The 26,606-nt window shown below is 39.2% G+C and overlaps 1 long non-coding RNA gene across 1 annotated transcript; it reads left to right on the plus strand.

Moving 5' to 3' along the window:
* The first annotated feature begins 2,081 nt into the window (after window positions 1-2,081).
* Window positions 2,082-10,597, plus strand: LOC119782065. The gene is made up of 2 exons (XR_005280629.1): window positions 2,082-2,169; window positions 10,430-10,597. It is a non-coding gene; the product is annotated as an uncharacterized LOC119782065 (long non-coding RNA).
* The last annotated feature ends 16,009 nt before the right edge of the window (window positions 10,598-26,606 follow it).

Consider the following 26,606-nt stretch of genomic DNA (forward strand, 5'->3'; position numbering starts at 1 on the left):
AAGGTGAAAAGATAATAATTCAAAATATTAATGGTCCGCTTAAAACAGATAAATTGTTTCAAGTCATCACTGGAATCTCTGGGCAAACAAACAACTGGCTTTTAATGGCAGAAGAAGCAGCTAAAACAGTGTCTAATGATTGTCTTGTGTGTATGGGAGCCAGACCGCTGTTACGTGTGGTTCCTGCCACCATAACTCCTCAATGTCTTCTAAATATAATGAATTATATGGTCCCAACTGATAATTGCACCTATTGGGATAAGATCTATCCCCTGACCACAGCTGAGAAAAAAAAAAAAAAAAAAAAAAAAAATAATAATCTTTTTAAAAAAAGTAGCTGTGGCAAATTTCACCTTGATTTTACCTGTTTCTGTTACATCACTCACAACAGATGAATTGTTAACGACTGCAAACAGCATTTTACCTCACACAGAGCATACTAGAAGGAGGAGGGCATCTGAAAATGCATGGAGTGGAGATGACCCTACTTATATTGATAGCATTGGTGTACCCAGGGGTGTTCCTGATTAGTATAAACTAGCCAATCAAGTTTCTGCAGGATTTGAATCTTTCTTATGCTGGTGGTGTACTCTAAATAAAAATGTAGACAGAATCAACTACATCCATTATAACGTCCAGAGGCTGGGAAATAAAACAGAACAAGGCTTCTCCGCCGTCCATGAACAATTGTCAGCTACCTCTCTGATGGCTTTCCAGAACCGTATTGCTGTTGACATGTTGTTAGCTGAAAAAGGTGATGTGTGCTCTATTTTTGGAGATCAGTGTTGCACCTTTATTCCCAACAACACTGCTGCAGATGGCAGCCTCACAAAGGCCCTTGAAGGCCTTCGCTCTCTTAACAGCAAAATGAAAGACCATTCTGGAGTTGACACAAAAATGTGGGATGGATTTGGAGACATTTTTGGTAAATACAAACAATTGGTGCTTTCTATTTTAATGTCTATAGCTGTATTTGCCGCCATCTTGACCTTATGTGGATGTTGTTGTATTCCATGTATTAGAGCGCTGCTAAATAGACTAATTACCACTGCAATACAACCCATGAAAGCAGAAATGTATGCCCTCATGCCCACTGAAAAATACCCATCTGATGATGAAGACAGCGCAGAGGATGAATCTCTTTGCATTTTCCTGACTTTTATCCTAATTCCAATGACATTAACAGTAACCCACCAGTTTAAAGTACCTCTGAGTGTACCCTTTACAGCTACAACATGATTTCATAGTTGAAAATCTGAAGAGAAGTAACTACTGAATGATAAAATAAATAGCTTAAAGTGAATAAACAGGAGGGAAATGTTGGATTAATTGTACAAGTTATTCTACTTTAATCATATTATACTTATACATTCATATTTACACATTTGCATATTCCTGTATACTTGTATTACACAAAGTGTTGAAATGTTTCACTTGCTGTCTTTCCAGTGGGCACCGTTACATCAATTTGATGTTAAAGATTGGTCAAGATTTTGACTTCCATGATAATTATTCTACAGAAGCTTATAGTTGTAAAAAGGTCCAACCAATAAATCAATCTAGCATCCAAATACTGCCTCATATTGCTAATAAACATATTTGAACTTAAAACAATATCTCTGCACAAAAACTTAACATCAAACTGACGTTGATTTGATGTCTGGGAATAAGGTATTGAATTGATGTCATATTGATGTCTCAAAGCATCTTGGGATAAGGGACTTTGCAACAAGCATGAAGCTATTAAAATCTTGGTTGTGTTATTCATGCTGAAAATACATGCACCATTTGACCACCAAATGTGGGGAAATGCATTATATTTCAAAAAACATTTTTGAATTACCAATTATTTTATTTATTTTTTTATAATTTTTTTTTTTTTTTTTTTTTTTTTTTTTTTTGCAACCCGGACAAGCGCGGGTTGCAAATTGTCGGAAACTGACGAATTACCAATTATTTTCAAAGACCAATTCCTCACGGTTTATATACTTTGAAAAATAAACGTTTAAACGTAAGTGAAGTGTGATTGGACGATCGTTGTCACGTGAGTGTTGGACTTACGGTTGCCAGCCTACATTATTCAGAATCACTTCCCGCCAGAAGCTCCACCTTTTGCTGCAATTTTTGGTTTGAACGCGCTCTTCTCGGCTAAAAAAAGGTTTTTTGTTGGTAAGTACATTATAGTTATATTTTTGTCATTATTAGTGTACACTGACTAATCTTTCAAAACTTTCATGCTAGCAGTTAGCCAGCTAATGCGAATGGATATGCATATTAATGCTCAACCGCAGTAAATGGCACTATCGGAAATATTTAAAAGATACAGAATTAGCTGGGAGAATTTAATGTGTGTATCTGCGTGTGTGTAAGTATAGATAGAATTTAGTTTCATGAAGATATAAAGATATATAGGCATTATATTTCTGAATTACATCTCCGTCCAGTTGATGGCGGTAATGCACACAGGATGCAAACTGCCAGAAAACTCAATAGAAGAAGAAGATGGCACTATTGGTCTCCGCCAGTCACGTGACATTTGTTGCTAAGACGCCATTTTTGGTGGAAAAGGCGTAGTGTAAACAACCGCAGCATAGCTAAACGAAGGACTAAAGGATTGAGTTTGTTTCTCTGACTATATGGAAAAAGTAAGCAGAATGCGAAATTACAGTACTGGTGTCGTGCCAAGGTAGTTATCCCTGCGAAAATTTGTATCCCCTCGTCGGGAGCGCGCACGGAGTAGGAAGATCAACCCGAGTTTACTCCGCCTCAATTCCAACGTGCAGAACTTGAAATTTGAAAGGTTTTACGTGTATGAAAGTTGAGCTTTACTGTTTTATTCTTTATTTCACATGTTATAGCAGAATATCGCCGGTGATATTGATCTAAAACTAATAATAAAACACAAACGTTTGCTTGAAAGCTGGTCGCTGACAGCAGTGTCTCCTCCCTCTGAAAGCAAACAGATCCTTGTTCTTTTCCACAAGTTCTTTAAAAAAATCTCTCATTGTTTCACAGTGTCCAAATGTTCTCATCCCATTGAAAACTGTTGTAAACCATATACTTGTAATAAAAATGAAATAGAAAATGGAGTGCACGTCATTAAAGACTATATGCAGAAGGAAAATAATTTTTTCCTGGTTGAAATTTAGTACTTAAATCTATATTTGTGTTTATAGTAACTTACAATTTATCTATGTTGTACTATCCTTAATAAACAGTTTGTGTTCTAACATCAGCCGTTTTAGTTCATCCCATATTGTCAGAACTGGCAATATGGGATGAAATAAAACCTACTGAAATCTGTTCCCCCTGTCTAAATCAGACAAAAAAGGCCCCAGCTTTTTCATTTTTGGCTTATAAGCATCTTTTATGATGACAATTTATTCCTGAAACTTTGGATGGGATGGACCTTTATTTCTTAAAGTTACAAGAAGGGAACAAATTATAGCAGGCCACCTACTATAATCTGTTCCCTCTGTCTAAATTAGGCAAAAAAGGTCCCAGCTTTTTCATTTTTGGCTTATAAGCATCTTTTATGATGACAATTTATTCCTGAAACTTTGGATGTGATGGACCTTTATTTCTTAAAGTTACAAGGAGGGAACAAATTATAGCAGGCCACCTGCTATAATCTGTTCCCCCTGTCTAAATCAGACAAAAAAGGCCCCAGCGTTTTCATTTTTGGCATCATAAAAGATGCTTATAAGCCAAAAATGAAAAAGCTGGGGCCTTTTTTGTCTGATTTAGACAGGGGGAACAGATTACAGCAGGTTTTATTTCATCCCAGATATAGATTTAAGTACTAAATTTCAATTACTAAAAATTTCATTACTAAAAATGTATGTTTCCAGGCTGCAATTCTTTACTGTACAGGTTTTCACTATGTGGGCTCGAGCAGTATGGAAGGAGCGAGGTCGGGAAGAGGAGGGAGTCATCCCCAAGTCTTGGATAAAGGAAAAAGTTGTTTACTGGCCACCTGGCACAGATGCATCCAAAGCCATGCAGAAAATGGCTACACCAGACGAAAAGTGGAGGAAATTTGTGCTCTCCAAAAGCAAATTTACCTCAAGTATGTTAATATCAATTGGAATAACATATGTCTACTTAATAAAGCATCTTTCATGAATATTAATGCTGATGCATCATTTTCATTAATTCCAGTGGACAAAGAAGAGTGTGAGACCTATGAACTCACTACGGCAGCTGAGGATGATGAGGAGCAGCTAATTCATCCAAGGCCCAAGAGGGTGGTCAAGAAGAGGACCTTCGAAGACTTTGTTGAAGGTATGAATAGGAAACTGTTACTGAGCATGTTGTTTGATATTGTGACTTTCAAAAAAGAACATGACATCATTGTGCCTGTAAAAATTCTCAGTTATCCGTGTCATCAACAGCAAACAGGCTTAAATTCAGAGGCAACCGGTCTTTTGCTCAGTTCATTCTGAAAATGTTTAACTCCTACCTAGGAGTTCTCGTCAGGTCTGGTGGCTCGCACTAGAGCAACTTGCAGTTGGTGCACTGCTGTTTTTAAAGAACACGGAGGCTCATCCTCCTAGGCGCATTCTAAGTCAGATGCAAGTCAGTGATCCATCTGTCACTGTTCTGGGTTGTTACAAGCTATTATTTGGTGTTAATGCTCCTAGGAAGATGGGCCTCCTTGTCCTGTAAAAATGCAGCAAACGGAAGGTTGCTGAGTGCGAGGCACAGGAAAAGAGTCCTGGATAAGGGGTCTAAACGTTTTCAGAAAAACTAGTGGAAGTCAGGGTGCATCGGATTTAAGCCTGTTTGTTGTTCCATTGGTGTAGTTATGTGACTGTTTAATGTGTTACACAGATCATGACGAAGAACCTGCTGAGACACCATCATCTAGTTTTGGATGTAGTAAGTTTAAGAACAAACCGAACAGTATTTGGATTGGTAGTATTAGTATTTGAATTAGATCTAAGAGATATGCCTGTCTAACTGCATATTGTGTTACTGATTGCAATTCAACAGGTTCATCAGTTAATAAATCACAGAGCAAAATGTCCTGCAGTGAGGCAGATTCATCTTCATAACATAGTAACCATGTGTATTGCAGAAATTTAAATTATCTGTGTGTAGAGATGAGTCTTTTTTAATGTTGCATCAACATTTACAATCCAACAGGCCCTGTCCTTACAACAGTGCCAAAGAAATATAACAGATCTATGTTCAGCCTCATGGAGAATCAGGAATCTGGCCAGCAGGAAACCCTGGAAATGCCAGTAAAGTCTACATCCACCCCACTATTGCCCAAGAGATCCCGGTCCAGCTATGAGGGATCTTCCCAACAGGAAACCATGACACATGAAACACCAACTCATCGCAACAGGTCCAGATCCACATCAGTGCATCATTCCACCCATCGGTAGGGCTCCGCAATTAATTGTAAACATTTTTAAAAATATTAACATTTCTTTTTTTTCCAAAAATTATTAAATAAAAATTGTTACTGTTACAAATGTTCTTTCAAAGAATGAATAATAAATCGCGTAAAATAGTGATTTCAATACTAATCAAAGTAATTATTTTTGTTATATTTTTATACTCCCAGTCATCAGAGATCTCCCCAGGAAAGAACCTCACCAATGTGCCGCAGTAGTTTCAGATCTCTCTCAAGTCAACACTACAGATCTAGGGACATCCACCAGAGATCTCCCCAGGAAAGAACCATGGAAACCCCAGTGCATCAGAGAAGGTCCAGATCTACCTCAATGCATCATTCTACCCATCGGTAGGACTCTGCAATTCAATTGATTTTATTTGTAATTCTGGTTGTATTGGTACACTCTAAACATTTTTGAAAACATTATTCTTACAAATATTATATTAAAAGCTAAGTGATCATTTCTCAGAAAGAAATGGAACCCTTTCTCAAACATTGTTGTGAAATTCAAAATCTTCAAAGAAGAATCTTAAAAGAAATGCCACTGATGAAGAATATAATTGCACAATTGGAGGTCTTGCAAGAAAAGAACTGTGGAAACACCAATGCATCATAACAGGTCCAGATCCACGTCAAGGCGAAGCCAGAAATCCAACTTCAGATCCCAAGAGTTGGCATCCTCCCATGAGAGCAAAAATGCTTTCCCAATGGAACCAAAGAGTAAGTGTGTTCTAAAAACAAGTCACAACCCGTTAATACCTTATTGTGCAGACTATTAAGTGATATTTCTGTCTTTTGTTTTACATTGAGAGTTCCAAAGGAGAGTGCTTTTTTTGCTGGCGGACATTAGAGCAAAACTCTCTGAAGCTGGCCTGCGATCGCTGCCCCTGGACTCAGTGTTTCATCTGGAAGTCATAGACTCCATGGATGACCTCAAAGACCTTAATGAAAAGCTGAAATTTGATGAAAAGAAAAGAAAACTGGTGGTAAGTTGACTGGGAAAAATCCAAACCATTCCAATTCAGGATTGTTTTTCAGCGTAACAGTAGATGGCACATGCTCCTTTTTTGGTGTGTCAGGAGGTTGGTGCTCACACTGATGTCTTTCTGTACCCTGGGGACATACGATAGTTTTTACCGGAGATAACTCTGCAATTTGTTTTGTGTGTGTGCACCTTTAGAAAAAAGTAACAGGGCTGAGTCACAAAAAAATCTGTGTTTAACATTGTTTTGATGTTACAAATCCACACTACATTTCATACCCTAAAAATACCCCCGTAAGTGTGTATTTATACATAATGTAAGCAAAATGATTTCTTTAGACAGGACAAATGGTGAAGATTGGTGGAGCCAGCCTTCGGGAAAATGTGAGCAACATCATGAGAAGGTTAGTCTCCCTCCCCCCATGTAAAACCATATTTTCACCTACAGACAAATTTGAAAAAAAATTCTTCAAAGTAGGCAGGGATACACAAGAGGGGACGTGTTCAGTTGGGAGGAAAAGGAGCCGTTAGCTTGATTTGTCATATTGAATCATGGAGAGTCCGCAGTGAGCAGAGTATATGCTGGTAGTTACGACACGGTTTGGTCTTCTAAGGTGGAAGATTTTCACCCACTTCATGTTGAGGGAGTCATTGTGACACACAGAGGGTCAGTCTTATCAGTTGGAGCTGCTGGTTCAAGGTGCTGACTCAGTGAAGCCCGAATCTGGCGCTGCCAATGGAGGAGAGGCTTAGTCCAGTTACATATCATCATCCCACTTTGTAATCCAGGCCGGATCAAAGGGAAGTTTGCGCATCAGGATTCAATTATAATGTGGACAAGTAACATGGTTATTCTAGAAAGGGAATTTCACAGCAACCGCGATGAAGTTAGTTCTAGGATGGACAGCTGATATCCGCCCTCTGTGACGTCTCCCTCCTGTTCTAGCCGATACAAGGAGGCTGATGTGGGACCAAATTGAATTATTAAAGAGGAATTTTAAATTGTATGTATCAATCCACCATTAAATGCTGCAAATGTATTTTCAAATCCTATTTATAAATGGACGTTTTAAAACAATTCATAAATTGTAAAAGATAATTTCTTATTCCACTTCCATTTTTTTTTCACCTTGCATTTTCAAATCCTTTTTTCAATTTGCATTTACTTTTTACTTTACCTTCTGCGTTTAGCTTTCCATGACATTTCTGGTTTCAGAGCTCACTGAAAACCAGCTAAACCAATCAGTTACTCCACCAGCCCTCTCATTGGTGTCACTGTCTAACCAATGTGTTTTTTGTGTTTTTAGATTGCCATCTTTTAGATAGACACATTTATGTATTTTCCGCATATATTGTTAAAACAGTTTGGTGTCCCTGTCATGTTGTGAGTCTGTTTTTTAAAAAAGTTAACTATTTTTCATAAAAATGTCAAAAGTCACATTCTTTTCATTCCTACTTTAGTGGCCCCAATAGACTGAAGTTCAGTTTGTCCTAAGAATTACATAGCAGAGGTCAACTTTAAAATTTGACTAACACTTTGGCTGCAAATTTTGTGGAAGGACCCGTATTTGTCCAATGTACCTTGACCTGACCTTGATTTAATTTTGTATGTGTTTGACAGAGTCCTTACAAATAAGCTTATGTCTGGACTTGGACTTGGACATGGATGGTGGTGGTGGAAAAGGAGCCTTTCGAAGAATGAGCCTTTGCAAGGTCATGATAGGTAAGTAGAATTTCAGTTTTGGCTCTGTCACCTATCTAGACTGACCTGCCTATTGCCTATATAAGAGTTACCCAAGTGCAGTCCTCGAAAGCTACCATCCTGCAACTTTTAGATGCGTCCCTACTTTAACATACATGACTCATAAGGCTGAATTCCCTCACTAGCTCTGCAGAGGCATTCTAACGAGCTAATCATTTGATCCAGGGGTGGTAGAGGAAGAACGTATCTAAACATTGCAGGTTGGTAGCTCTCAAGGACTGTACTTGGGAAACTGGCCTAACCTGGCCAGCCAGACTAACTTGCTGTATACACAGCGGATCAGTCTGGTAACCCCAGGGTTCCACTGGAAGCGGAGCGTCCGCTGAGCGTCTGCGTCACGGTTTCTGCCCAGCACTCTATTCCACCAGGAGCGTTTCAGAGTGGAACGGCTCGGCGCTCCGATCACGTTGTGACCCAACAGTAGTAAACTTGTAGGCTTTAAATAGAACAATAAAGTGATTATTTGGTCAGTGCTACCTGCGTTTTGCATCCGCGTTCTTTATCTGCTCTTTTTCTTTTCTTGCGTTGTCCTTAGCTATAAAAGGGATGCATCGTATCATATAAAAAAGTGGATTCTCCTCTTCCAGTATAAACATCTCGTCATCCATGGTGTTAAATATCAATGAGATTCTCCCGTGTCTTGGTGCTGGAGCCTCAGGTTATGTTGTTTTGATGCGGGACTAACAACAGCATTATTAGAACCAGATTTGATGCAAAAAACCCCAAGCAGCATGCTCTTTTTTTCAATTTGAGCAAACTGCCCAATTAACCATTTTTGCTGCTTTTATCTAAAAAAGTGTAAATGTAAGATAAACGTTCTACTCACTTGTACTTTCTTAATCTTCCAAGGCACACAGCAAAAAAAAAAAAAAATAAATAAATAAATATATATATATATATATATATATATATATATATATATATATATATACATCCATTTTCTTACACCCTTATCCCTCAGTGGGGTCGGGAGGTGCTGGTGCCTATCTCCAGCCATGTTCTGGGTGAGGGTATGTATATATATATGTGTATATATATATATATTAGGGCCTGGCGATAATTCAATAACGATATATATCGATCGATAGACGTGTGGCGCAATAAAAAAAAAGAGGGTCGATAAAAGTTCGATAAAAAAGAAACGCAGTTTTCCTTCCTTCTCATTGTAGCCTAGCATGTAGGTTTATGCTAATCACTGCTTCCTCCCAACCAATCACAATCGCGGACCCAGGCATGCCGTCACCAAGCGCCGCCCTCTCAAACCACAACACAGAGCACATGAAGATGTGCAGCAAGGAGAGGCGGAGGAAATTGTTTCAAAGAAAGGTTTTTGTAGTTCGGCAGTCTGGCAGTATTTCGGTCATGGCAAGTCGGACCAAAAACAAACCACAGTCATCTGGAAAATGTGTAGGGAACCAGTGAAAACCAGTCTGATAACGAAACCAACTTTTTTTAATCATCTCAGCCGCTCACAGCCGCAGGAGTACGAGCTGTGTAGGCCCCGGTGCGGCTCTCCTCCGAGGAATCTTCGGAAAATATATATATATTTTCAGTTCTGGGCAGTTTCCCACGTAGTTCTAACAATTGAGATAAAAATGCTGAAGGGCCAGAAACTTCAAAGTAATAACTCAGGTTAAAGCAGGAAACGGGGGCGGCGGTGGGGGGGCATTTATTTATTTGTTATATTTATTTTGGTCACTTTTCTGGTCACTTTAGTTTATTCTTTGTCAGTATTTATTAATATAACTCAGGTCTCTTAAGTTATTTTTCTTTAAAACAATTCTGTTATGGTTAAAAAAGTTGGTTAAATAAAGATTTAATTAGAAGTCTGTGTTTGTGTTTTTTATTAAAATTAAATCATTTAGCAATATTATAAAAAGTCCAGGCAGAGCTGAACATAAAATATGGTTTCAAATCTTTTCAATAATTATCGATATCGATCAATATGCATTTTTTTTTTATCGATAAGCTTTTTTTCTATATGGCCCAGCCCTAATATATATATATATATATGTGTATGAGAGAGAGATTTTAATCTTCAAAGAAACAATTCAGGACACACCCCTCCCCTCACATTTATGTGGAGGCTGTGTGCAGTGTCATATGTTCATAGATCTCTGTGCATGTGTGTATTTATGTTTTCTTTGCACCCTCTCCCACACCAACACACAAATGGGAGTCACAAGAGGAACTGACAAGTCCTTCCTTAGGTGGGGCGCTCCTCCATGTTGATCTTATACTCAAAACTTGTACAATTTGCTTTTTTTTATCTTTTCAGATTCCATTCAGCTATCACAGCCTGGAGCCAGTGAAGCTGACATTGTTTCCCGGATGGCGGCCTATTTGCGTTCAGCGCCAGACAGGAAAGGTGGTGGTGGTCGCAAGACTGCTGCAGCTCAAAATGTTTAATGACTGCAAAATCTATAAAGTATTTCACTTTAGTTCATTGCTGTTGTTTGTGTACAATTTATAGTTCACATATCTGTAGTCAGTTGCCTGTTAAACTACACAGCTGTTGAAATCAATGTTTTGTAATGTTTTAGAATAAAAATGTTTTGTTATACTTGTATGTTTGATCTTTGAGAGAATGCCATGGGGGAATTTTTGTAGAAAAATAGCAATTGTAGAACATCAACTTAGTTTAGATGATCCAAAAATGATTAATATTAGAACTATTGACAATATGCTTTACAGAATTGCTATTTTAAAGGCCATGCATGAAACACTGCAGAACTGCAATACAGCTGTCTTGTATTTCAAACAGAATTGGGTTTGTTTAGGCCATTTCCTTCTCAAAGGAACTTTTTTTTTTTTAATCCTAAGGAAGGTCCCGTTAGACCGCACATTTATCTAAGTAAATGAAGCCAAGTCTGTTTGAAATACAAAACGTTGCAGAATCTTTCCGTCTGTGCATATTTTTAAATGTTTTTATTTGCAAATGTTTGACATAAAAACAATGTCAAAATAACATCAATATCATTATTTGAGTGAAATTTTACAAAAGCTTGACATTGAAGTAATGTCAAAATGACATAAATAAAATCATTATTTGACATGCATCAAATTGATGTCAAAGGACTGATGTCAATTTGATTTACGTTTTTTGACCAAATTTTGATAACAATTTGATATCGGTGTTTGATGTCAAATTGATGTTTAATTGACATCTTTTGCCCACTGGGATGCTTGTTATTAGTGTGTGCAGGAAGAAAGGTCAAGGAGAATGGAGAATTGCACGTACTGGCACCGGATGAGGAGTGAAGCTCTCCTTATCTTATGATATTGTATGATGTGATGCAAAACTTCTGGTTCCGACTGGTTTTCACCTCCTCCTCCCTTTTAGCAGTTGGAACCAACATTGTAGCTAGGGCGTTCCTTAATAAAGGCTTGTAAGGGCAGAGCTGTTTCAGAGTGGTTTGGAGAATTGTAACTGAACAGTCTCTGATCACTCTCCTTGCAAGTAAATCATACTAAATTATCTGTGTCTTTCTTTGTACAGGTTACTGAATAAGGTGTTTGGTGTTTAAACCTAACAATTATGTTGCATACTGTCGAAGAGCTCCAGAAGTGTGGGAGCTTTATGATGACCTGCAGAAAGCAGTGAAGACAGTGTCTGAAAACAACAGAATAACACCACATGAAGCGTTATACACAGCAGATGACAAATCTGACCAGAAAGATATTTTTGCTACCAATGACGAGAAGAATAAACCAAAAAAAGAAAAGTGCCCTGCATTTGCTGCATCCAAATGCTGTTTTGGAAATACTGTTCAAGGTAAATGTAGTGCAAAGGCTTCACGACCATCATCATCAGATGTGCCAGACGTCTCAGAAACTGAAAAAGGATCAACAGAAAATATTCAAGTTGGTGGTGGGAAATGTGAGGGAAAACAGGAGATTTCATCCACTCAAGACTTGAAAACCAAGCAGAAACCTGAGCCTGAACCAAAGGAGACACTTCCAAGTATATTGGCTGACTTTAATAGGGAATAAGCAGATAAAAATGAAAAGGTTCATGCAATGACTACATCAAAGGATGGCGAAGCCAAACGGAAACGCTCTGTCCAAAATTCTGAATGTCATTCAACAGTTTCAACTGCCGCATCAGATGTGCTAAAGGTCTCAGAAAGTGAGAAAAACGTATCAGGTAAGATCCATCAGAATTCAGGTCTGGAAGTTGATTCAAAAGTTACAAGAATACAGGCACAAATAAAAAACAATCATCCAACAGATAAAGGTGTGTTTGAAAACAGTAGGGAGCCAGTTCCTCCAACCCAAAAAAATCAGAAAACTTCTCATCCGCCTCCCTGCACTGAACGGCTTCATGCAGATCCATCATTTGAGGCAAAAACAGTCAAAGTGGGACTATTACAAAACGGAAACAAGCTTGGACCTTGTAGATTTGACCAAGAAAATCTCTCTGTGTCGAACACTTGTGGATTTGATGCCCTTTGTGAGTGTTTATGCAGTGCTTTCTGTGACAGCTCAGCTTTTCAAAATTTTGTAAGGAAGAACAGTGACACTCCCATCTTGCAGCTGGTAAAATCTATGGCTACAGATGGGGTGACCCCAGATATATATTCACAGAGGGCATTGCTGCTTAGTACAATATTTCAAACCTTCCAGGTGAGGCCTGGTGACTACCATATCAATGCTGAGTGCTCCATCTCTGCGCTCATTGGAAGATTAATGAGAAATGTACCCACCGCTTACCTCTCCAAACACTGCTCTTCACAGTACTGCCACCTAAACAAGGGAGAAACAAGGAAAGTATCGTTTGTTTCACCTGACCTCTCAGTCCTGATGGAATGTAGATGAGTCAACTTAAGACTTCAGTGGAAAACGGACTCTTCCTTTCTGCGTCTCTGTGCCGTCAAAAACTACTAAACGAATCAGAATGTCCCGACGAATGTAAAATGGAAGGCGACACCCCAGGAGAAATGATCTGCATTGGAGATGTTACTCACAGCTACAGCTTTGGGGAAATAGTATGCATTGACCTGGAACTTGACAATAAAACCCATTTTTCTTTGAGAGAATTTCCATCAAATATGGCTCTACAAGGAAAGACATTCACTTTGAGAGGAGTCATCGCTTTCAGGGGCGGCTCGACAGAATATATTGGACATTATGTTGCATACTGTCAAAGAGCTCCAGGAGTGTGGGAGCTTTATGATTACCTGCAGGAAGCAGTGAAGACAGTGTCTGAAAACAACAGAATAATACCACATGCAGCGTTATACACAGCAGATGTAAAAGGAGACACAAGTATATCGGTTGACTTTAATAAGGAAAAAACAGATAAAAAAGAAAATGTTCATGAAATAACTACATCAAAGGATGGCAAAGCCAAACGGAAACGCTCTGTCCAAAATTCTGAATGTCATGCAACAGTTTCAAACGCCACATCAGATGTGCTAAAGGTCTCAGAAAGTGAGAAAAACGCATCAGAAAAGATCCATCAGAATTCAGGCCTGGAAGTTCATTCAAAAAATACAAGAATACAGGCACAAATAAAAAACAATCATCCAACAGATAAAGGCGTGTTTGAAAACAGTAGGGAACCAATTCTTCCAGCCCCAAAAAAGCAGAAAACTTCTCATCCGCCTCCCTGCACAAAACGGCTTCATGCAGATCTATCATTTGAGGCAAAAACAAACAATAAAACAAAATGGCTGTTGAGAGGTGTGAAGGGACAGATGAGCAGAGCGCATTGGAAATGTTTGAAATCAAACAGTCCCTAAACTTTCTTTCTGAAGAAATTGCAAAAATATCAAAACAACAGAGCACCATTATGAACTTAATGGGCGAGATTTGGGAGTTAAAAAAGCAAAATGCAGAAAAACATGCCAAAATCAAAATGCTGGAGTCTAGAGTAACTTATGCAGTACTCTCGCATGAATAACATTATTATCACCGGATTCTAAACACGACATCGATCCTACGCCAGAGCCACGGCTGGGGCATCTGGCGAAGATTTATCTTACGCTGAGTTAATATCACTGGAGCAACAAGTGCTGCGCTTCTTTGATAGTAAGGGAATCTCCACTGACGAAAACTGTATTGAAGGATGCCACCCCCTTCCGCGCAGAAATCAAAGTGACAAGCCGTCAATTATACTGCGCTTTGCCAACAGAAAACATAAAAGACTGTTGATGCAACAAGGACGAAAACTTTGTGGGACCAATGTTTACGACGTAAACATTGGTTCCACGAAGTTTTCGTTAGTATAATAACGTCATTCACGCGACAATACTGCTCCAGATCAGTTACTCTAGACTCCAGCATTTTGATTCATATCCATTCAAAACAAGGAACTGCGTTACCTTATTGTCCAGTCCTTCGACTTCACATGTACTTATCCAAATCCGACACTCACAGACGACGAGCACTTTCGCGTCCTCCGGCGAGCCCAGAAGTTTCACAAACACTTTACAATCTCTCACCCACGTCGCTTGGATCTTGTTTTGCTTCCTCAGATAGCGCGCCTTCCCTGCGATATCCGCATTTTTCTTAATCAGATGGTCATTTACGTAACCATTGGTCCCATAAAGTTTTCGTCCTTGTTGCATCAACAGTCTTTTATGTTTTCTGTTCGCAAAGCGCAGTATAATTGACGGCTTGTCACTTTGATTTCTGCGCGGAAGGGGGTGGCATCCTTCAATCAATGGAGATTCCCTTACTATCAAAGAAGCGCAGCACTTGTTGCTCCAGTGGTATTAACTCTGCGTCAGATGAATCTTCGCCAGATGCCCCAGCCGTGGCTCTCGCGTAGGATCGATGTCATGTTTCCAATCCGGTGATGATAACGTCATTCACGAGAGAGTACTGCTCCAGATCAGTTACTCTAGACTCCAGTATTTTTATTTTGGCATCTCACTGTTGTTTTGATAGTTTTGCATTTTCCTCAGAAAGAAAGTTTAGGGACTTAATCAGATGGTCATTTACGTAAATGACCATCTGATTAAGAAAAACGAGGATATCGCAGGGAAGGCGCACTATTTGAGGAAGCAAAACAAGATCCAAGCGACGTGGGTGAGAGATTGTAAAGTGTTTGTGAAACTTCTGGGCTCGCCCGAGGACGCAAAAGTGCTCGTCGTCCGTGAGATGTCGGATTTGGATAAGTACATGTGAAGTCAACAGACTGGAAAATAAGGTAATGCAGTTCCTACGTCTGCTGCGAATCGAGCCACGCGCGCACACTACACCTGGCAATGGCTGAAACTTTTATGGACACGTACAAATGTAATGATACTGTGGCAGGGGAATACACCAAAATGACCCGAGATCACTCGTTCGAGGAGCAGAAGCGAGTTATAGCGTCAAACGCATGTGATGGATTAGGTGGGATCTCCTCTACGCTACAACTTTCACGTACATGGATCATAACACGGTTGATTATGAGCAGGATATCGATCCTTAAAATGACTTCTTCAATGATATGTCAAAGATGTGTAAATACTGGACTGAGGATGAATTTAATAAGACTCAGAATAGAACAAGTGGATTATCATTGATCCATTTCAATGGTAGAAGCCTCTATTCAAACTTTGAAAACATTAAAGACTATTTGGTGCAGCTTAAAAGACGTTTTAACATTATCGCGATCTCTGAGACGTGGATGACACCGGATAAACATACAGATTTTCACTTACAGGGCTATGAACTCTTACATATAGATCGTGTCAAATAAAAAGGAGGGGGGGTCGGCCTGTTTGTGGATAATAGTCTTTGTCACAAAATGGAGGAGAAAATGTCCTTTACAGTGGATGATGTGCTTGAATGTATAACCATTGAAGTCAGTTTGCAAAGAAAGAGAAATGTGTTGGTCTGCTGTATGTATCTGCTGTATGTACCCCAGGGTCTAAAATAGAAACTACAGTACAAATAATAGAAAAAATGTTTTCAAGCAATCAGAAAAGAGCTATATTAACAGGTGAAATTAACAGGTCTGAACAGAGACCTTTTGAACCCTAGCCATAATAAAAATACAGATGATTTCATTGAAATGATATATAGTCTTGGGTTTTCTCCCAGTGGGCTGACGTGCTGTTTGGGCTGGCAGACCCGACATGTATATTAATAATATGTATTATTATTATTATTATTATTATTATTATTATTATTATTATTATTATTATTATTATTATTATTCCGTAAAAATTCAAAAAAATATCCTTTCTCAAAGCTTCCTGGAGAGGTAGCGAAACATCTTCAAATCTTCGAAACCAATTCCAGTGGATATTTTTTTTTTTTTTTACGGAATGACTATGACCTGGATGACTGAGAACCTTCATCAACCTATTATTATTATTATTATTATTATTAATATTATATTATTATTCCATAAAAATTCAAAAAAATATCCACTGGACTTGGCTTCCAAAATTTGAAGACGTTTCGCTACCTCTCCAGGAAGCTTTGAGAAAGCTGCGCAAGAGTCTGTTCCGATCGTCCGGCCCTTACCTCAGGTTACTGCAGCCCATTGGTTATCATCCCTGACAGTCTAAAGGGCCAGGCCAATCAGAGGGTAGAAAAACACCTTCACTTTCCATTGGAACTTTGTGCAGCGGTGTTCAGAGTAGTAATGGATCAACGCAAGGGAGGCGCAGAGAAACTGCGCGAAAAAAAGAAACGAGTTCTTCAAACGGATGCTGCGAAATGTGTCAAACTGACTGACATGTTCCCAACAGCAGGCCCTTCATCTGCTCCGGTGTCTGATGTTAAATATGATGGCGGTGGTGGTTGTAGTGGAGGCGACGGCGAACCGAGCAGAGAACATGTCAGTGCGGCTGCTGCAGTAGTAGAACCTGCGGTAAGCCGGACAGTTTTCAGATTATCCCGGATTTTAGACTATGGGAGGTGAGGTGGTGTTTTTTTAATGCGAGTGAGAGCAGGCAGGCAGTATAATATTTAATGCATCATGTGCGGATTAGAACTACTGAGGTTGCACAGACAGCAATAGAGAGCGGGGTGTGGAGGATGTTGCTGGTGAAACCTGTGCAGCGTATCTATCCAAAGCGATGCTCTGATCAACCAGCGATCCAGGCGACTGGTTGATCAGAGAGCTGATTGAATCAGTCCCATAAGTTTCTTTGGGTTACTCTCTGGCAGTCACCTAGTTACCACTCAAAGCTGTGCATCCTGGGAAACGGAAGAGGTTGAATCCTCGAGTAAAAAATCAAAATATAGGACTAATTTTACAGCAGAATATACTAAAGTATATCCACGTCTAGTGAAGGTGAGAAACAGTGGCGGATCTAGACGAAATGTACCAGGGGGCCAGGGGGGGCCAGCATGTTTTCATGGGGGCCCAGAAAAGCATGAAATAAAAAAATAGGGTAAGAGATTTAAATATATTAATATAGCTGTATAAAGTGACATTTCTTTTCAATGAGATTCAATAAAAATTCTATTTCTTATGAGGTCAATATACATTTAAAATTTAGGAATTTTACATATTTTATTTTGACTTAATTTAAGTTAAAACTATTTTTCTAAAAAATTGAGTTTAAACTCAAGAACTGTTAAATTAATCTGTAAAAATTACAGCATTTTTTATTTGTTGTGGGAAAAAAACATTTGACAGATGAAAACTGGGATCCTATCTCAATCCCACTGAAGCTATCACCTTATTGTTTTTGAATAATTAGTAAAACAGATTTTGTAAAAAAAAAAAAGAATGAAATAGATTTAAATGACCTCTCAGTAATCATGTCTGTTCCAGCCCAGATCATCATTAGAATATCTTTTTTTTTATTGTCTTTATTTTTTATTTTTTTTTTATTGTCGTATTGTCGCACCGTACTAAAAGGCGCAGTCTCAGTTATGTGTGCCATTTCTGTATTTAACACACACATAAGGCGCACCGGACTATAGGACGCGTTTTTTATATACAAGTACATGTCCTCTACTACGTTTAAATACCTCTACTGCGTATTTAAAAATAGAATATGAAAATGAGTATGATTGTGCTTTATTCATGTATTTATTACAAAGTATTAATCAAACTTGAGAGCCGGCCGTGAGACATTCCTATTGTCGGTGCACCACTGGTATGTGGGGGTCTGAGCGCCTCCGACAGAAATAGTAGGCAGGATGATAATCTGGATGAACTGATTGCAATGATTACGTTTTCAGGTGGATTTTCTTACTTATTCCCACTGATCACAGCAAATATAGCTGCAAGTTGTATTTATTACAAAGTATTATTTAAAGCTACAGTGTGTAATAATTACAGGGATATAAAGTCAGAAATTGAATATATTATACATAACTATGTTATTTATCATCACCTTTGAGCTCAGCCTTTTAACCAAAATATTTGAGTTGCCTTAGAATTAGACATCTTTGCGCTACGGCAAGCGCAGAGGCAACAAACTAGCGATTGCGAGATCGCCCATTACGCTCGAAAGTAACTACGGCAAGTTGAGAGAGATGAACTGAGATGGTACTTAACAATAGATGGCAGTATTATGCCTGAGAAGTGTTTAGTCTGCCTGAAACCAAAGAAGAAGAAGAAGCAGGTATATGGCGCTTCAGTAACAAGAAAGGTGAACAAGGCGGCAGGCGTGAGTGACTTTGCAAACTGTTTGGCCAAACATCAGACGAATGGAGGATCATACCTACTCTGTATCACAACGAAAAGCGGCGGACACCGAACCCCTTTCATCTAAGAAGCGGAAACACGACGAGAATAAACGCAAGCGTGACAAGAAACGGCAAAAAACATGGATCAACATTGGCACAGCATTTACACGATGGAAGTCACTGATGGAGGAAAAAGGTTTTCAAAGTGACGCTCAAGTTGCCAGTTTTCTCTTGGACAGGTAATTAATCCTACACACACAATTGTCTTTTTATACACGTAATACCCCACCCCCACATCCCGTTTCAACCAAACTATTGTCAAGATGTCAGGTAGCATTACCTAGATAAGGCCACAGCTTCATAAAATTACCACAGCTGATAGTGGCGTGTGTGAGTGTGAGAGAGACAGATATATGAAGCTGCATATTAGCGAGCTACGGATATATACCTCGGTTACTTCTCTCCGGCTCCTTTGGAGATCTTCAAGCCTTTCCTCCTCTGCTCTAGTCACCCCACTGGCACCTCTCCCTTGCCTGGCCCTGGCTGCATGCCCACCCCGGCCTCTCTGCCCTCTTCCTCGCCCTCTTCCTCTCCCTCTTCCTCGCCTTGTAACCCCCGTTCCACATACATGACTTGGACTCTGTAAACGGGGAATATATATTCTTCCAGCGAACACAATCTCGCTGTTAAACTAATGACTACAATTACTTCGTCTGTTTATATCACCATGCAAAGCAGCTCACCAAAACGTCACAACGATGTAGAAAAAATAACGGGTATATTTATTATCTTAAGTCTACATGAAATCTATACCCTACACAGACTAATGAAATACTATCTGTAAAATTATCTATGTAAACAAACCTCATCACTTGAGAAGGTAGGTGATGCGGACGTCGTGGAAGACATTTTGTCCTGTAACACTCGCCGTATTGTTGGGGGGGAGAAGCGGTGGGGGGGAGATGTTCATGTTGCTGCAGTCTGCAGTCTGGACGTTAGATGTCGCTGAAAATTACACACTGTAGCTTTAAACCTGGGAGCCGGCCGTGAGAGACACTTCGCTGATGACACAGGGCTGTGATCATTCCTCTGAAACAGTTTATTAACGCATAAATTAACTTTAAATCCTCAAACCTGCCGACAGATTATGTTCACTTTTATTATCCTATTATCCTTTTATAATACTTTAGATCATTTAGATGAAAAACACCTGCCAGCCGCCGCGATGAACCCGGAGGCGACCCGGCCCAGAGGCTGCTGTTGAATTAAGTTTTCAGGTAGAAAAATAGAGCGTGGAGCAAAACTGAGTATGATTGTTCTTTATTTCATGTATTTATTACAAAGTATTAATCGAACCCACCAAAGTCATCATCCTCTGTCTCTGAATTAAACAGCTGCGCTAAAACGGTGGCGTAACTTGTCCGGTGCTGCCTTCCACTTTTCGTGGAATTATTCTGCCGGCAGAATATGTTCGCTTTTATTATCCTGCGCGGCTGAAGCAGCTTTGCAGCTATGCCTGCGCTGTGCAAAAGTGTGTCTGACGCGCATTGGGACGGAGCTAACCTATACTCTCTTTGCCTTGCAGCTATATTTGCTGTCCAGCCGCAAAACTTCAATTTTTCCATCTCGCACAGCAGCAGCGCGTTGGTGGCGCGTCAAGCGCGTCAGATGCTTAAACGCTCCCGACGCGCTGCGCCTGCTGTTCAAACGCGCTGCGGGACCTTTTGCTGCGTCTATACGCGCGTCAACCATTGACTTTGCATGTAAACTCGCTGCTTCTGCTGCACCTGCTGCGTCCGGTTCACACTGATGTCGAGCGGTTGAATAACAGCAAGCACAGCATTCATTTGTTTCACCATGTTTTTCACATCAGCTGTGAGATGGGCACGCATGGAGTCACAGATTAACAGCGATGGTGACGAGTGGAAAAAAAACACCTGGTCTCCTTACATTCACCTCCCTCAGCCACTCTTTCATCATCTGCTCAATGAGGTGGTCTCAAAAGTCCGCAGTAACAACACACATAGGCATGGGCGTACACACATAGACACTAGGTGGTGCTAAACCACTAGGAAGTTTGCCCTTTATCAATGAAAATGCCCCTTTGAAACTCGTTTTTTTTTTTTTATTATTATTATTATTAATATTATTAAGATTTTACTGATGTCGGTTTTGAAATTATCTTTTGAAAACCTGAGCCATTAAAAACGACTGAAACAATGCCCCGAAATGAGCCACCTCCGACTCAAACCCGCACACCCGACCAGCCTATCTCTCTCCCTTTTTCACGTGAACTCGCGCGGTCGCCCGCAGATGCGCAGCATCATAGCAGTTCAGTAAGCATCTTCAGATAGCAGGAATGGTCGCTGACAGGCTGCTTCTCCCGTGCCCCATTAGCCAGGTAATATACAGATCATGCAAAATAATTTTGTTGTGCATTAAAATGTCTCATTCAGCAGCACCAAACAAGCTTTTTTGCCGACTGGTCACCTGATAAACTAGTTAGACTAGATAAAGTTTTACACTGTAGCCCAAGTCAATGACAGATAACGTGAGGACGACCACATAGGCTACAAATAATTTTGGTAGAGTTTGCAATTGCAAATCTATGTGTTAAGACAAACGTTTTCTGTTGTATAGGTTTTGTTAGGCAACATAAATGAACACATTTTGGTCTCTTTATTGCCTTAATTGTATATTGATTTAGTAATTGCAGCACAATGCCAAGAAAGGAGGGTTAATTGTATTGAAAAATCTTAAAAGCTGTTCACATTTTATTTTTAAGTGGTTTGTACAAAATCAGCAAGTATTAAAATTGCTATTATTTTGTAGGCTACCATAAGTCATATCCACGTGACAAGACTTCAAGTCATGTTGTCCTAATAGCCCATTATTTAAACTAATGTGGCATATTTTTTAAAGCTATTATTATTATTATTATTATTATTATTATTATTATTATTATTATTATTATTATTATTATTATTATTATTATTATTATTATTATTGTCATGATGGTTATTATTATTATATTGTAGCCAGTCACAGCAGGGAAGCTCTATACCATCAACATCTACCAGGACAGGAGATGAGGAAGAGTTCAGTGAAGACACAGAGACAGAGAAAGAGCAGGATGAGGGAGAACAGCAGGATGAGGGAGAACAGATGGATGAGGGAGAGCATATGGGTGAGGGAAAACAGGGAGATGAGCCAGATGAAAGAAGAAGAAAGATGAGCAAGTAGTACGCTTTAGTCTGTTCTGTTGGTGGTGTGACTTTTTCCATTGAAAACTCACGTTTAGAGAATGTTACAAATAAAAGTCAAATTTCATTCAACATGCGTGTGTATTTTTTTCTTTTATAATTAAGTGTTCCACGTACGCTAAAAAGTGCCCTCCCCCCCCCCTCCTGAGCACTTGCCCCCCAAAATGTCTGTGCACGCCTCTGCACATAGGGCGCACCGCACCAAATGGCGCGCCGCACATTTTGAGGGAAAAAAAAGATGCTTATATGCCCCTTATAGTCGTGAAAATACGGTAAATGAAATCAGATCAGACTTACTAGAAATAAAGAGTGGGGTACCGCAAGGCCTGGTGCTGGGACAGATTTTGTTTTTAATGTATGCAAATGACTTGAACAACATCTTAAACATGAAAATTGTATCATTTGCAGATGATACAAATGTATTTGCATCTAGTAAAAATCTTAAACAGACACTTGCGCTAGCTACACAAGAATTGATTAAAATAAAGGGATGGTGTGATATAAATAAACTATCGTTAAATTTGAAGAACACAAAGTTCATGATATTTGGAAAAATTAGAAAAAGTAGTGAAATAAAGTTAAGCATTGATGATGTAGAATTAGAATTAGTTGATTAAATACAATTTTTAGGTGTCATTTTAGATAAGAAAATTAGTTGGAAGGGACATATACAGCATGTCCGGTCAAAGCTGGCCAGATGTTTGGCTCTTATAAATAAAGCCCAGCACCTTCTAACCAAACAAGCTTTACACACATTATACTGCTCATTGTTTCAGCCCTATCTAACCTATTGTGTTGAAGTATGGGGTCACACTAACAAAACAAACATGCAACCATTGATTATTATGCAAAAGAAAAGCAATACGAGTAATGAATAGCAAGCATTATAGAGATCACACTCACTGTTTATTCCTTGATTCAAGAATTCTCAAATTTGTAGATCTGATCAATTTCAGAACTGCTCAAATTCTTTACAAAGCAAGAAATAACTTACTTCCTGCGCACATACAATTGTTTTCTGATAGTGATGGAAAATATAATCTAAGAGGAAAATTTAATTTTAAAACTAAGTATGTTCGAACAACCAAAATAAGCTTTAGTTTATCAATTAGCGGAGTGAAGCTCTGGAACAGCTTGCCTGAAAACATTAAACAATGTAAAAGCATCCAGCAATTCAAAAAAGAATATAAGAAAAGTATTTTTGATGAATACAAAAAAGAGTAATATATAAAAAGTTGGTATACTGTTTGTCTTACTGTAAATAATTGCCCTTTACCACCATCACACATGTAACTGAGGGGTAGGGCCAAATAAGCTTATGCTTCATCCTACTCCTTTTTGAAACATTATGCATGTTTGTGAAGCATTCAATGTAAACATTGTTAAATCATATCATGTTTCAAAATAAATGAAATGAAAGATGAAAACAGTAAAAGTGGGACTATTACAAAATGGAAACAAGCTTGGACCTTGTAGATTTGACCAAGAAAATCTCTCTGTGTCGAACACGTGTGGATTTGATGCCCTTTGTCAGTTTTTATGCAGTGCTTTCTGTGACAGCTCAGCTTTTCAAAATGTTGTAAGGAAGAACAGTGACACTCCCATCTTGCAGCTGGTAAAATCTATAGCTACAGATGGGGTGACCCCAGATATATATTCACAGAGGGCATTGCTGCTTAGTACAATATTTCAAAACTTCCAGGTGAGGCCTGGTAAATACCATATCGATGCTCAGTGTTTTATCTCTGCGCTCATTGGAAGATTAATGAGAAATGTACCCACCGCTTACCTCTACAAACACTGCTCTTCACAGTACTGCCAACTAAACAAGGGAGAAACAAGGAAAGTATCGTTTGTTTCACCTGACCTCTCAGTCCTGATGGAATGTGGAATGACTCAACTTAAGACTTCAGTGGAAAACGGACTCTTCCTTTCCGAGTCTCTGTGCTGTCAAAAACTACTAAACGAATCAGAATGTCCCGACGAATGTAAAATGGAAGGCGACACCCCAGGAGAAATGATCTGCATTGGAGATGTTACTCACAGCTACAGCTTTGGGGAAATAGTATGCATTGACCTGGAACTTGACAACAAAACCGATTTTTCTTTGAGAGAATTTCCATCAAATATGGCTCTACAAGGAAAGACATTCACTTTGAGAGGTGTCATCGCTTTCAGGGGCGGCTCGACAGAATATATTGGACATATATTGGACGTATGCAACATTGGACATGTTGCATACTGTCGAAGAGCTTCAGGAGTGTGGGAGCTTTATGAGGACCTCAGTGTTGGGAAAGTTCTCTTTCTACGTGAACTAGTTCAAAGTTCAGTTCACACATTTTAAAATGAACTAGTTCAGTTCATAGTTCACAATTCCAAAAAATGAACTAGTTCATAGTTCTTTTTTTTTTTCATATATTGCTCAATTACACCATAGCCTACTGTCGAACCACAGACAGCAATTATTTTATCAGTTGTAACTCTGAAACTGTGCGTCAGATTTCATCTTCATATCCAGTTTTGAATCCTTATCCAACCAGGGTTTACATTAGCATTGAGGGGACAGCATTTCCCCATTGTTGCTTTAATGCTTTGTTGCTGTCCATTCACTTCACACTAGTAGCAGCTGCAGCTTTCACCCCTACAGTATATTCTCAAAATCATCAGGAAAAATGTGCTGCTTGAATGGTCTTTTTTATGAGTAATTATTAAAAGAAAAATAGGAAAGTAGTCTTTAAGGTGCAAATGTTTTTTTTTTTATTTTAATAATTTTTTCCATTTGAAATTCCATTTCAATACATACTAAAAAGGAATACTGGAATCCTGGAAAATTATACCAGGCAGGTTTAACAAACAAGTTACATGGATAGTAAAACCCTCAAGAACAGGGGTCTTCTATGTTTTCCAGACCAAGGACCCCCAAACTGATGGCGAGATGGAGCGGGGACCCCCTATTTATATATATTGTATGAAATTGTGTCCTATAGTCACTCTATTACAGATGGAGTAATGTAAAGAAATAAATTTCTCCCTGGGATTATTAAAGTTTTTCTGATTCTGATTCCTGGTTGTTGTGAAGGAAACGGTGTCCAGCTTGAAAGAGCTCCTGTGTGTCGCTGAATGTGAGCATTGATGACTGAAAGACATCTTTTGTCTCCATTTATCTGTTTACTACAGTGTGTTGATTTCATGTTAATGAGTATTTAAAGACATTTCAATTAGTGGGGAAAAAAAATGCAGGGGGGGAATATAAAAATATCAACTAACCATGCAGACCCTCATGCAGTACCTCCGTAGACCCCCTAGGGGTCGCGGATCCCCTGTTGAAGACCTCCGCTCAAGAAGATTTTACTAACACAAACTGAGGGACCAGGCTGAGGTAGGAATTTAAGGTTACTGAAGTGTGGATTTTTTTACTGAAAGCCGGCGGGCAAACTTGTTGCCATCATCCTCACCGACCACCTGGTCATAAACCTGTTTTAAGTGACCATACTGCTGCTTTGTCGCCTCCACGCTGCTGTGGCTTTCACGCTGCATTTTGTTTTGATGACGCACGCGGCTGTAGGCTACGACGCTGGTAGCTGGTGTTACCAGATTGGGTGTTTTTCCCTCTACATATTAAGGCCTGTTTACGGTGTGATTTAGCTGGGGTTTCGCCTGGAGGGCTCTATAGAAATCTGGCAACCTATTGAACGGAGTTGAACTGAGAGAGCGTGCCGTTCACAGACACCAGAATGAACGAGTTCACAATAACGTTCATCAGGCAATAATGCAGTACGTTCAGTTCACGTTCGCCCAAAATATGAACGAGTTCATGAACTTTTGTTCAATGAACGCGTTCAGGCACAACACTGGATGACCTGCAGGAAGCAGTGAAGACAGTGTCTGAAAACAACAGAATAACACCACATGTAGCGTTATACACAGCAGATGACAAATCTGACCAGAAAGATATTTTTGCTACTAATGACAAGAAGAATAAACTAAAAAAGAAAAGTCTCCTGCATTTGCTGGATCCAAATGCTGTTTTGGAAATATTGTTCAAGGTAAATGTTGTGCAAAGGTTTCACCATCATCATCATCAGATGTGCCAGATGTCTTAGAAACTGAAAAAAGATCAACAGAAAATATTCAAGTTGGTGGTGGGAAATGTGAGGTAAAACAGGAGATTTCATCCACTCAAGACTTAAAAACCAAGCAGAAACCCGAGCCTGAGAGAAAAACCAATAAAAAAAACGAAAACTCAAACTTAAACAGAACCCAAACCCATACAGCACCCCCACCTATCTATCCACATGTGTATATTTATATATCTGAAAAATGTGAAGTTTGCAGACGACACCACGGTGGTGGGCCTCATCAGAGACGTCAATGACCAGGACTAGAGAGAGGAGGTGGAGCAGCTGGTGCAAAGATAACAGCCTGATCCTGAACGTGGAGAAGACGAAAGAGATCATCACTGCCCAATTTTCACGTAATAAAACAATGATTTTTAGCTCATGATTTTACTATGTCTGCCTGCCTCTTGTAGGCAATGTTGCTCCTTTTAAGACCAGACAACCTTAACCTAAATAAGAGCTCTGTTTGGTTGAATATGTCAAA

This window comes from Cyprinodon tularosa, unplaced genomic scaffold (genome assembly GCF_016077235.1).
Source record: "Cyprinodon tularosa strain WSP-4 unplaced genomic scaffold, ASM1607723v1 ctg1040, whole genome shotgun sequence".
NCBI lineage: Eukaryota > Metazoa > Chordata > Actinopteri > Cyprinodontiformes > Cyprinodontidae > Cyprinodon > Cyprinodon tularosa.